Genomic DNA, 11,077 nt, shown 5'->3' on the forward strand with positions numbered 1-11,077 from the left:
ATGATTCTACATGAAGTGTCGTTAGAGTGACATGACTGAATGTACTAACATACAATCTATGGATATAAAAATTATCAAAAACTAAGAGTGGTGCATAACTACATATCCCTAGCATTAAAGTAGTACCAACTACCAACTAAAGTTGTACGCAAGTAAGAAACATACTAATACATTTTTCTTTCAAAGTTATGACACACAAAGCGCGATTGAGCTCTCAAGAATATAGAAACATAAAAAAATTATAGAAACATAGATCCACTAAAACCATGAGGTATACCAATAGGTAACATAAATCCTTGAAAATCCACACGAATCGCAACAAACAAAGAATGCATAATCAAATTTATAAACTAAAATGTCAAATATCCCAAGTTAGTTTGATATTAAGCGGAGAATCAGACCTGGTTAAAGTCGGTAAAGCAACATAATTGAGAGTCTAATCTGATAAGCAATAGATTTATGAGTTGTGGCAGAACTCAACTTTTCTTTCATTCTTAGGATTCTTTTATTGATGGTTTTCTAACCTAAAGTAGGATTTTATTAAGATTCATTAATAAATCAAGCAAAGAAAACGTATTAGTTTAGAGTTATGTTAAGTAAGGAAACTTTATATAATATAAAATCTTAATTGTTTTTAAGTCCAAAAATTTAGGAAAATTTTGATTTGATTTTAAAGTCATAAATATTATTAAAATACTCAAATGACTATCTTGTCCAGTATGAACTCTATTTTTAAAGGGTAAAAAAGGCGAACGACATTTCGTTAAGGGCCTTCGTGCTTTTAATATAATATAGATGTTTGGCAAGTTTCTCCAATCCTAAAATCATTTTTTTCAAATTTTAACATGCATGTCTTTTATTTTTTGTTCTCTCAATATGTTATTGCATCGTGAAAAGAATCCCTTCCATATCTGCCGACTAAAGTCTTCAATGCAAGTAGAGACACTGTCACAGACTCACAAAAGGCAGCCCTTAATTTGTCGTTCTTCCGTTTGCTTTGAGGGTATTACAATTTACATAGTGTTAAAGACTAATTCAAAGTTGGAGAAGGAAAACGATTTGGTATTTTTTAATTTACTTAGTTCATGTTTACATTGAATTTATAGTCAATTATATATAGAAATAAATTTTCCAATTCTTAGTCAAAATAGATTTCATACTATTATAAATATAGGTTATGTATCCTTTAAATTACCGTCAGAATCCCCCAAAACCAACCTATAGCACCCATAGACATTGATTAACCTCTATTACCATACCCAAAAATCAATAAACAATGAGGAAAGGCACAAAGAGAAAGGCTGCACAAGTACGAGGAAAAGGTAAGTTCAAAGAATCGACCCAAGAACAAGCCCAATCAGCTGTTGAGCAAAGCCAATATGTTCACATAATTGCTAGGCCTGAGATTGAGACAGAGTACTTTCCTGATAAGCGTAATTTGGAAAATTTATGGCAAGAAGTTTTTCCTGTTGGCACAGAATGGGATCAAATCGACATGATTTACCTATAGGGTTAATTTCACATATGGTCACTCAATTATGTTTCAATTTCATTAAAGTCACTCAACTATTTTTTGTCACTTAAAAGTAACTAAATTTTTACATTGTTACTTAAAAGTCATTTTAGCTCAAAACTCTACCATAAATATGACATGACATAAAATTTAATGAGAAAAATTCAAAAATAAATGTCACGTAAGCCTTAATGGACCATACCTACTTTAGATCCATTTCTCCCTTAATTTGATTTGACCTATAACCCAAATGGATTTCAATAGGGGGGAAAACACACCGCTAATAAAATTAGGTCTTGTAATTTTTTTGTGGGGTTTTTATCGTACAAATAATATTTCTTTTGTCTAAACAATTGCAATAGGTTGTCTGTAATTGCATGTTCATCATGAAAATAGACTCTTATTAGCCTTATTATTATTCTTGTATGCTTATAATACATTAATATGTTATGTAAGATGAATACAATCCTATTTTAATTTCACTAGAAAATTATAAATATATTATGTGAGTTGGATATAGTCGTATTTTAATTCAGTAGATTTATAAAACGACTCGGATGGGGCATACAAACAAGATAAGAATTTTTTTAGTATAGAATAATTATAAATAGACATTATGTAACAGAAAATACAAGAATTTTGTAGTATAGGATAATCATTTTAAACTAATGTGAAATTTAATATTTTTTTTATTGAAAGCATTTGGTTATGGGTCAAATAACATCAAGGAAGAAATGGATCTAAAGTGGATATAGTCCATTCAAGTTTATGTGGCATTTATTTTTGGATTTTTCTCATTAAATTTTATGTCATGTCATATTTTTAGTAGGGGTTTGAGCCAAAATGTGAAAGTTTAGTTACTTTTAGTGACAAAAAATAATTGAGTGACTTTAGTGAACTTGAAAGTGACCATCATTTAAATTAAGCCTTTACCTATATAAGTGGAATTTCTCGAATCTCGAATATGCATTTGAACAAGGCGGAGAATTGCATGGGAAAAAAGTCTATCTTTTTGGTTGTACTGAACCACAACTAGTTTATTTTCATGGCCAATCAAAAGTCATATGCATACCTGTTGTGATTGCTGTTGTATCTTTTTTTCCACCTTCTGATAAAATTGGAATAAATTCCGTACAAAGAGAAGCTGAAGAGATACTACCAATGAAACAGATGAAAATGGAGTGGTTTCCATATATTCCTTTAGAAAAACGAAAATCTCAAGTTGAAAAACTCAAATCTCAAATTTTTATTCTAAGGTGTACTCAAAGAAGACCTGGTTTAAAACACTTGAAATTAGAGCGAGTGAAGAAGTTTGAATATTGCTTACCTTATTTTTATCATCCATTCTCAGGAGATGATCAGCTCGAACAAAGCACCGTTGTGCATATCTTATTCCCAACTGAACCGCCTGTATTTTGTGAGTTTGATTGGGAATTTGATGAGCCAAAGGAAATGGCAAATTAACTTATTGAGGCAGAGGAGTTGGCTTTAGATAAAAAAGATGAATTTGTGAAATTTGTTGAGGAGAAAGTTGAAGAAGGAAAGAAGAATAATCGAGGCGAAAAAAGCTATAGATGAAATGAGTGAAGAAAAGAAAGCTGCATTTCAGAGTATGAAATTCTATAAATTTTATCCTGTGTCTTCACCTGATGCTCCTGATGTATCTCAGGTCAAGTCTCCATTTATAAACAGATACTATGGAAAGGCTCACAAAGTTTTCTGAATTATGTAGTGAAAATTAAGCAACTGAAAATTTTGAATGAGAGATTATCTTGTAGCAAAGATTTGGAATCTCGTATAATGACTTTAGTCTACAGGATATAAACACAGTTTTGATCATAGTATGTTAATGTCGATTTCATTTTTAGTTAAACAACCATTCTATTGTTAAAATGTGCACGTTCAATCTTCAACCATCTCTATTTGATTGCCATTTTTTTTACCACGAGTAATGTTGCACTTTTTTTCTTTTCTTTTTTTGGTTTAGTATTTTGGATATAAAATATTGTGACGTATAGGACAGTCTTGGAGCAACGGTAAAGTTATCTCCGTGTGACCTATAGATCACGGGTTTGAGCCGTGATAGCAGCCACTAATGCTATAGGTGGGTCTTGGAGCAACGGTAAAGTTGTCTCCGTGTGACCTATAGATCACGGGTTCAAGCCGTGATAGCAGCCACTAATGCTTGCATTAAGTTTTAGGCTATCTACATCACACTTGAACCCTGCATGAACTTAAGGTGTTATGTGCACGGGCTCTTTTGGTTTATATAAAATGTAGTGTTATGCTGTCACATTGAAGTTAAATCTTTCATGGCAATCAAAATTTAAAGCAATTTGAGATATATGATTGGAGAAACTCGATAACAATATTTTTAGCATCTTAAAACACGGGCTTAATAACCTAGATCACGAATAACGCAAAGTAATAAAAAACGAAACAAACTTTACAGAATGACAAACGAAGTCAAATGTCAAGGTTTTAGAGACTCTATTGCCGGACTGAAAAATAATTTAATTTTAAGCTTATGATTTTGCCCTGGATAGCATATTTTTATAATTACAGAAATCTCATTTATATCTATATCTATCTATATCTATATTTATATCTATAATATATTAAAAGCACGAAGGCCTTCGCGAAATGTCGTTCGCCTTTTTTACCCTTAAAAAATAGATTCCCCTTAGGACAAAATTGTCATTTAAACTTATCCTTAATGTTTAGGAGTTCTAAATCAATTAAATTTTGTACATTAAATTTTTCCTTATTTGAATATGGTAAAAAGTACTAATATTAAATGGACTCAAGGAACAACATGTTTTTAGGGGTATTCTCGCTATGCTTCTTATGCGAAACTGCAAATCCTACTCTTCCTAAAGCGAGAGACTTTTGCCTCAAGAAAACTCCATTTACATAAACCTAAGAAGTCTTCTAAAATCTCATGTCTTTAGACTAGAACAAATATCTTCCCTGGTTAAAGTTGTAGATTATTCCTTTAGTTAGTTTTGTTATAAACCAAGACCTGTATATTAATTTGGAGAGAGAAAGTTTGTATATTTTATGCAAGTTATTCTCTTCTAATTTTCTAATTCTTTTGGTGCATGAATTGATCGGGTGACTGCTGGCATTTCGTAAATTAGATTCGAAGCACTTGTGCTAAAGCAAAAGAGCTCTTCAATTCACAAAAAAACTTAAAAGAGGGAAGGGATCACACAAAATAACTTTGTGCAAATATTTCAATTTAATGTTGACCATCCGCAGGTATACTTCTGTATCCAAAGGTCCATAATGTAAAGTCTTCCATCAAGATTAGGATAATAAGAATGCCACAATTGATACATCCATGTCGCTTAGGTTTTTTTAAGTTGACGTTTCACGTTTTTATATATTTTTTGCAGCTAACATGTTATTTATATAGATTAATATTATTTTTTTGGTATAATTATTTGGTTATTACTATTATGGAATCAAAAGTATAAAAAAATATTCTTATAATATTTGATCTGACATTTGTACATTTTGGTACGACAATATTCCTTTAACATATTTATTGTACAATAATATAAATATAAATTGTAAGTTGTAACAACAACAACAACAACAACAACAACAACAACAAGCCTTTTCTACCCTTTAAAAATTAATTTCACACTAGATAAAATAGTCTTTTAATTATTTTCCTAATTTTGAGAAATATAAATATTTAATTATTTTTTAATATTTAAGATTTCAAAATCAACTAAATTTTTATATTAGATCTTCCTTATTTGAGCTATATAATATAATAAATTTATAAAGAAAATCACATTAATTTGTGAAAAAGGAAAATCCCATTATTATATCAATTTATGGAAACTTTGTGGTACACGTTCGGAATGTAGTGATAAAAATGCTTCTTCTTTTTTTTCCAAGTTTTCTCTAAATGTCTGACCTTTAAACTAATTAAAAAAAAGACTCTATCTCCTTATGTACGACGATTCTATTAAATATGATAGAAATATGTAGTGAGAGAATTTGCTTCTTCAAATTTTTACTATTTGTTTTTCCCCATTAGAGTTAATTAATTATTTTAGACTAAATTTGATTACAAACAATAAATATATTAGCATAAATATACATTCCATATTGGATATGCCATCAATGTTTTAAATGTTGGACTTAGATTTTTTTTTTCTTCAATTTAGAATGAGCTAATATGTTAAAATTTGAATTCAACTATGAATTTTTCACTTTCTCTCCTAAATTTTATGAGGTTTCTTAAATTATATGACCTTTTTCAAAATAATAAATATTTTTTTATTTCATTGTAAGATTCGTGCATGGGTTGCCTATGAGAATATTTGCTTCTTTCAAGTTTTCGTAATTATTTGAATTTTTTTAAATAATAAAAATAGCTTTTTTCCTTGTGGATGATTGTTGTGATAATATATATTATCCTTTAAAAAATTGATTTCACAATTCACATTGGACAAAATTATAATTTTATTGTTTTTCCAATGTTAAGAAGTTGAAATTTGAACTCAACTATGAATTTTTCACTTTCTCTCCTAAATTTTATGAGGTTTCTAAAATTCCTTGACCTTTTTCAATTAATAAATACAAATTTATTTCATTGTACGATGTGTGCATGGGTTGCTTATGAGAATATTTGCTTCTTTCAAGTTTTTAGTAACTATTTGAATTTTTTAAATAACAAAAAGAGCTTTATTCCTTGTAGATGAATGTTGTGAGAATATATATTATCCTTTAAAAAATTAATTTTACATTGGACAAAATCACAATTTTATCATTTTTAATATTAAGAACTGAGAAATCACCTTAAACTTTTAATTTATTAATTTTTTTCTTATTTGAACTATATAGAAACTTCTAAACAAAAATTTTCTTACATAAATTATTTTATTATTTTACTTGTGTAAGTAACTAATAAATTATTTTGGATTTAAAAATGTCTTTTCTTATTTTGATTTTTTAAAGTTTATTCCAATGGTCAAAGCCATGCTGCTTTTATTTATCAGTGACGACAAAAAAACGTTTAAAATACTAAAACTAACGGTCTTCATCAATATTGTATATGCTTCAAGATTTAAAGAACAAAATTCAAAATTTTGTGGGAAGTACCTCATTTAGAATATCTTGTGGGAATACGTTTATATTTTACGTTAAAATAGTAAATTAGTTCTCTAAAAAAAATTCAATCAGAATAAAGTTACGTTGTAGTAGTTTGTAGAACTTTACCTAATACTTAGAAATTTAAAGTCAATTGATAATAGAATTTATTAAATTTACAAGTCATCTAAATTTCTTCTCTTGAGTTTCTGGACTTGTATGGTATTTCAAGTGGTTAGCTCTATACAAAATATTAATAGAGTCTAATCTGAGTTTAATTAAGATAAATCTACTAATAAAGTTCTTGATCTTTTGTTTAGGTGTTTCAACTCCTTTGAACATTCCTCAGCTCTCTCAAAATCATCAAAAATAAACACAAAGGTGCTAGCCTCCAAACATATCTTCTTTATTTCCTTATAGAAAAATAATTAATCCTTTTTTTTATATATGCACAATGCAGTCTTACTTATCTTCTATGTACAACATAATTGCATATTTTCAAAAACACAAATAAGAACTGTTTTTAAGAAAATATTCTATATATATGACTTCCAAGTATATCAAAGAAACGAACCGTTATTGCTTCTTTATAAAAGTTGTTGTGAGTTTGCTCCTAAAAGAATCAAATATAAATTTATTATCTTGTATATAATTCTGTCATAAGTAAGCTTTAATTCACAAGATGATTTCATTTATTAGAAAGTATAAAAGAATTTCTCTTGAAATTTGGCACATATATCTTTCAACATTTTACTTTTCAAATCTATAATAACACAAAATGCATTGCAATGTACATGCGTAAAGACTATAAATTATTGTTTTAAGGCATTTATATGTATATTTATTTGTCTATATTATTAGATAAATAAGACGGCGTAAGTAAAAATTAATAGACTAAAATAATTGTTTTCAATAAAGAAATGGTGTATTTATCTTGATGTCAATTGCTATTACAATAATTTATTCTTATTCTAAATTTTGTACATTTTTTATTGATTGATGCAAAAAACACGTGCAACACACGCACACTAAAACTAGCGAAATGATAAAACCAATTGACATGATAGAATAACAATTAATTGATACTTAATACTTATATGATTAAATAAGGAGACATATATATATATATATATATATATATATATATATATATATATATATATATATATATATATATATATATATATATTATATTAAAAGCACGAAGACCCTTAGCGAAATATCGTTTGCCTTTTTTACCCTTAAAAGAATAAAGTTCACCCCGGATAAAATAGTCTTTTTGATTATTTTCTTATTATTTAGGAAGAGTTATTTAATTAATTTCCTACTCTTTAGGAATAGTCATTTAATTATTCTCTTATCATTTATAATATTAATAATATTCCAATTCCTTTCCGCTCTGAAATTTTAAGTGCTTTCAGTCCATATTAATAAAGTTTCCTTCATTTTCAACTCATTGCGTTTACTTTCTCCATATATATGTAGGAGCTAAATTGGTTTTTAGTTAGTTTTTTATCTATATTTATATATAACTATGCTATTATAAATTTTCCCCTATTTTATGTTAATTCCAACAGGATATAAAGGATATTTTCAATAATTTGGTCTTCATAAAAACTATTATCTATATATCTATATATAACTATACTATTATAATTTTTTCCTATTTTATGTTAATTCCAACATGATATAAAGAATTTTTTCAATAATTTGGTCTTCATAAAAAAATATTTATATAACTTTTTGAAATGAGCAAAATATATAAAATACTTAGAGATCAAACAATAAATATAATGAAATAATAGAATTTTTAAAAACTTATTATAACTGCAATTTTATTTAACATTTAGGATATTATAGTTGTGCTACATAGTTCAAATAAGATGAGAATTTATATTAGATAAAATTTTGATTGATTTTAAAGTTCTAAATATTAAGAGTCCTAGATGGTTCATATTAGAAATTATTTAATAAGGAAAAATTTATTTAATAATCAAGCCGCACAAACTAAAAATATACCTAGATGATAATTTTATGGTGCAATTTCTTTTTTTTTTAAATAAAAAAATAATTGATCTATATGTCACGCATGGGCTTAGTGCTTTTATAATAGTATAGATAGTTAGAACTAACAACAACAACAATAACAACAAACCAGTATAATCCCACTTAGTGGGGTCTGAGGAGGGTAGTGTGTACGCAGACCTTACCCCTACCCTGGGGTAGAGAGGCTGTTTCCAAATAGACCCCCGGCATCCTTCCCTCCAAGAACTTCCCACCTTGCTCTTGGGGAGACTCGAACTCACAACCTCTTGGTTGGAAGCGGAGGTTGCTTACCATTGTTAGAACTAAGACAAATTAATTTTATATAAATAATTATCTTAGTAGAATAAAAAACACACATAGAAGTTTTGTATGAAAAATGATGTTTGATTATCTGGATATATAATAATATTTCCATTTCTCTTTAATCAAACACTCCTTCTAGAAAGTTTATTTATCAAAATGTAAATAAACATTCTAATAAATACTATAATTAGAATAATTTGTATTAATATCCACAATTATTATACTTTTTATCTCAACATTAAATTTTAGGAATAATTTTGAAATGATACAAAACAATTATACATTAAATATATGTAGCTTAATAATATTTATAGAATATTTTAAAGTTTTATAGTTATTGAGATGGGGTGCACGCGCAGAGCGCGTACCCTGAGACTAGTACTATATTAAAAGCACGAAGGTCCTTAGCGAAATGTCGTTCGTCTTTTTTACCCTTTTAAAACAGAATTCACACTAGATAAAATAGTCATTTAGTTATTTCGTTAATATCTGAATATTCATTAATTTATTTTCCTAATATATAGAAATAGTCATTTAATTTTTTCCTAATCATAAATTCTTTCCTTTTCGAATTGTATAGGCAAAACTTCTATAAAAGAGCTATTATTCCAAGTCTCGATTTCCAGATTCTCTTTTTCTGAATACAAACAATTTATATTTATTCATGCTCGGATTTTTTGACTTTTTAATTATGATAATTACTTTTTGAGTTGTGTTTAACTCTCTGATATTTGACCAACTAAGAACATAAACTATGCTAGCATGCATATTACCTCTTGTTTTAGTAGTATTATTTGTTAGTTCTGATACGGTGACATTTTTTATTTATTAATTAGTAGGAATAGTTGTTATCAACCATTGTTGCACGCAGATGTTGTGGTTGTTAATAAGCATGAAGATCAGTTAAAAAGAATATGCATTTCATCGCAAAGAAGAAGGAAAACGAAAAAGCCATTATTACGTTTCTTATGATTTCTTGGTAATTTGTCTATGTTGACCAACTTAAAATCTTCTTTTGCTTAAAGTCTTGCAATACTCTATTTAGACAGATTTATTGTAGACAACATAGTGTAATATATATAGAAACCGTGATATGATAATTAACTAGCCTTAGAATCTGCAATTGTAACCACGTTAGTAATTTTGTGAAGAAAGATTTGATAATGTGCTAAAATCAAGCAATGACTAGCCTGGCAAAATACACATAGATAGTACAAGTAAAAGTCGTTTCTACATTATTATTGAATACACAGAGCTGCCAGAATTTCTTTTTGACAATGATTCGGTTTTATATAAAGATAGTTTTTATTTGCTCTTTATCTTAAAATCTTCTACACCAACTTCTCAATTATTTTCCCTTAACATATCTTTTTCAATTTCATGTTTTGGACTCGAAGGATTTCAAATTTGAGATAATTTGTTTGGGTGATTCAATAAAAATAATTAGTTAGAAATTTGATGTATGTCTTATTAGTTCCCTATTATTTTTTCTACGTTTAATAATTAACAATACTAATTTTTTTCAGATTTTAAAAAATTTACCGACATTTAAGTTTTTTCCTAATATTAAGGAGTTTAAATCAATGAAGAATTTATGTATAGATACTTCTTCCTTATTTTATTTGTATTATGCATCTACACTATAATGCTTTTCTTATTGCATTTGTAAACTTAAGTCCTATTTCATGTTTAACTCTTGTTTCATGAGCTGCAAAGCCTAAAAAAAATGAGGAGAGAATAAATAGGAATGAATCTGATTTGAACCACTATTTATTAAATTAGGTAAAAATTCCTAATATTCATTACTATATATATAATCTACTGAGAATTTATCACTTCATTGATATAAGCCAATAAACACATAAAATTACACCAACTTAAATATCTGAACTTACGCAAGTTACTTTAAATATATAAGACGACTTGAAATGATAGAATAATCATTAAATTATACTTAATTTTTATATGATTAATAAAGAAACATAAATAAACATTGCAGTTATGTATGTAATAAAGGAGTCCTAAAATAAGAGCACACTCATGTACAAATTTAAAATAGGAAAATACCACCTATATATAGGAATACACCAAACAATTACTATATTA

General features: G+C 27.5%; 1 pseudogene; it reads left to right on the forward strand.

The window, feature by feature from the left end:
• Positions 1-1,190: 1,190 nt before the first annotated feature.
• Positions 1,191-3,272, forward strand: LOC104221342 (protein HEAT INTOLERANT 4-like; annotated as a pseudogene).
• Positions 3,273-11,077: the final 7,805 nt, after the last annotated feature.

Source organism: Nicotiana sylvestris, chromosome 12 (assembly GCF_000393655.2).
Source record: "Nicotiana sylvestris chromosome 12, ASM39365v2, whole genome shotgun sequence".
In the NCBI taxonomy this organism is placed as follows: domain Eukaryota; kingdom Viridiplantae; phylum Streptophyta; class Magnoliopsida; order Solanales; family Solanaceae; genus Nicotiana; species Nicotiana sylvestris.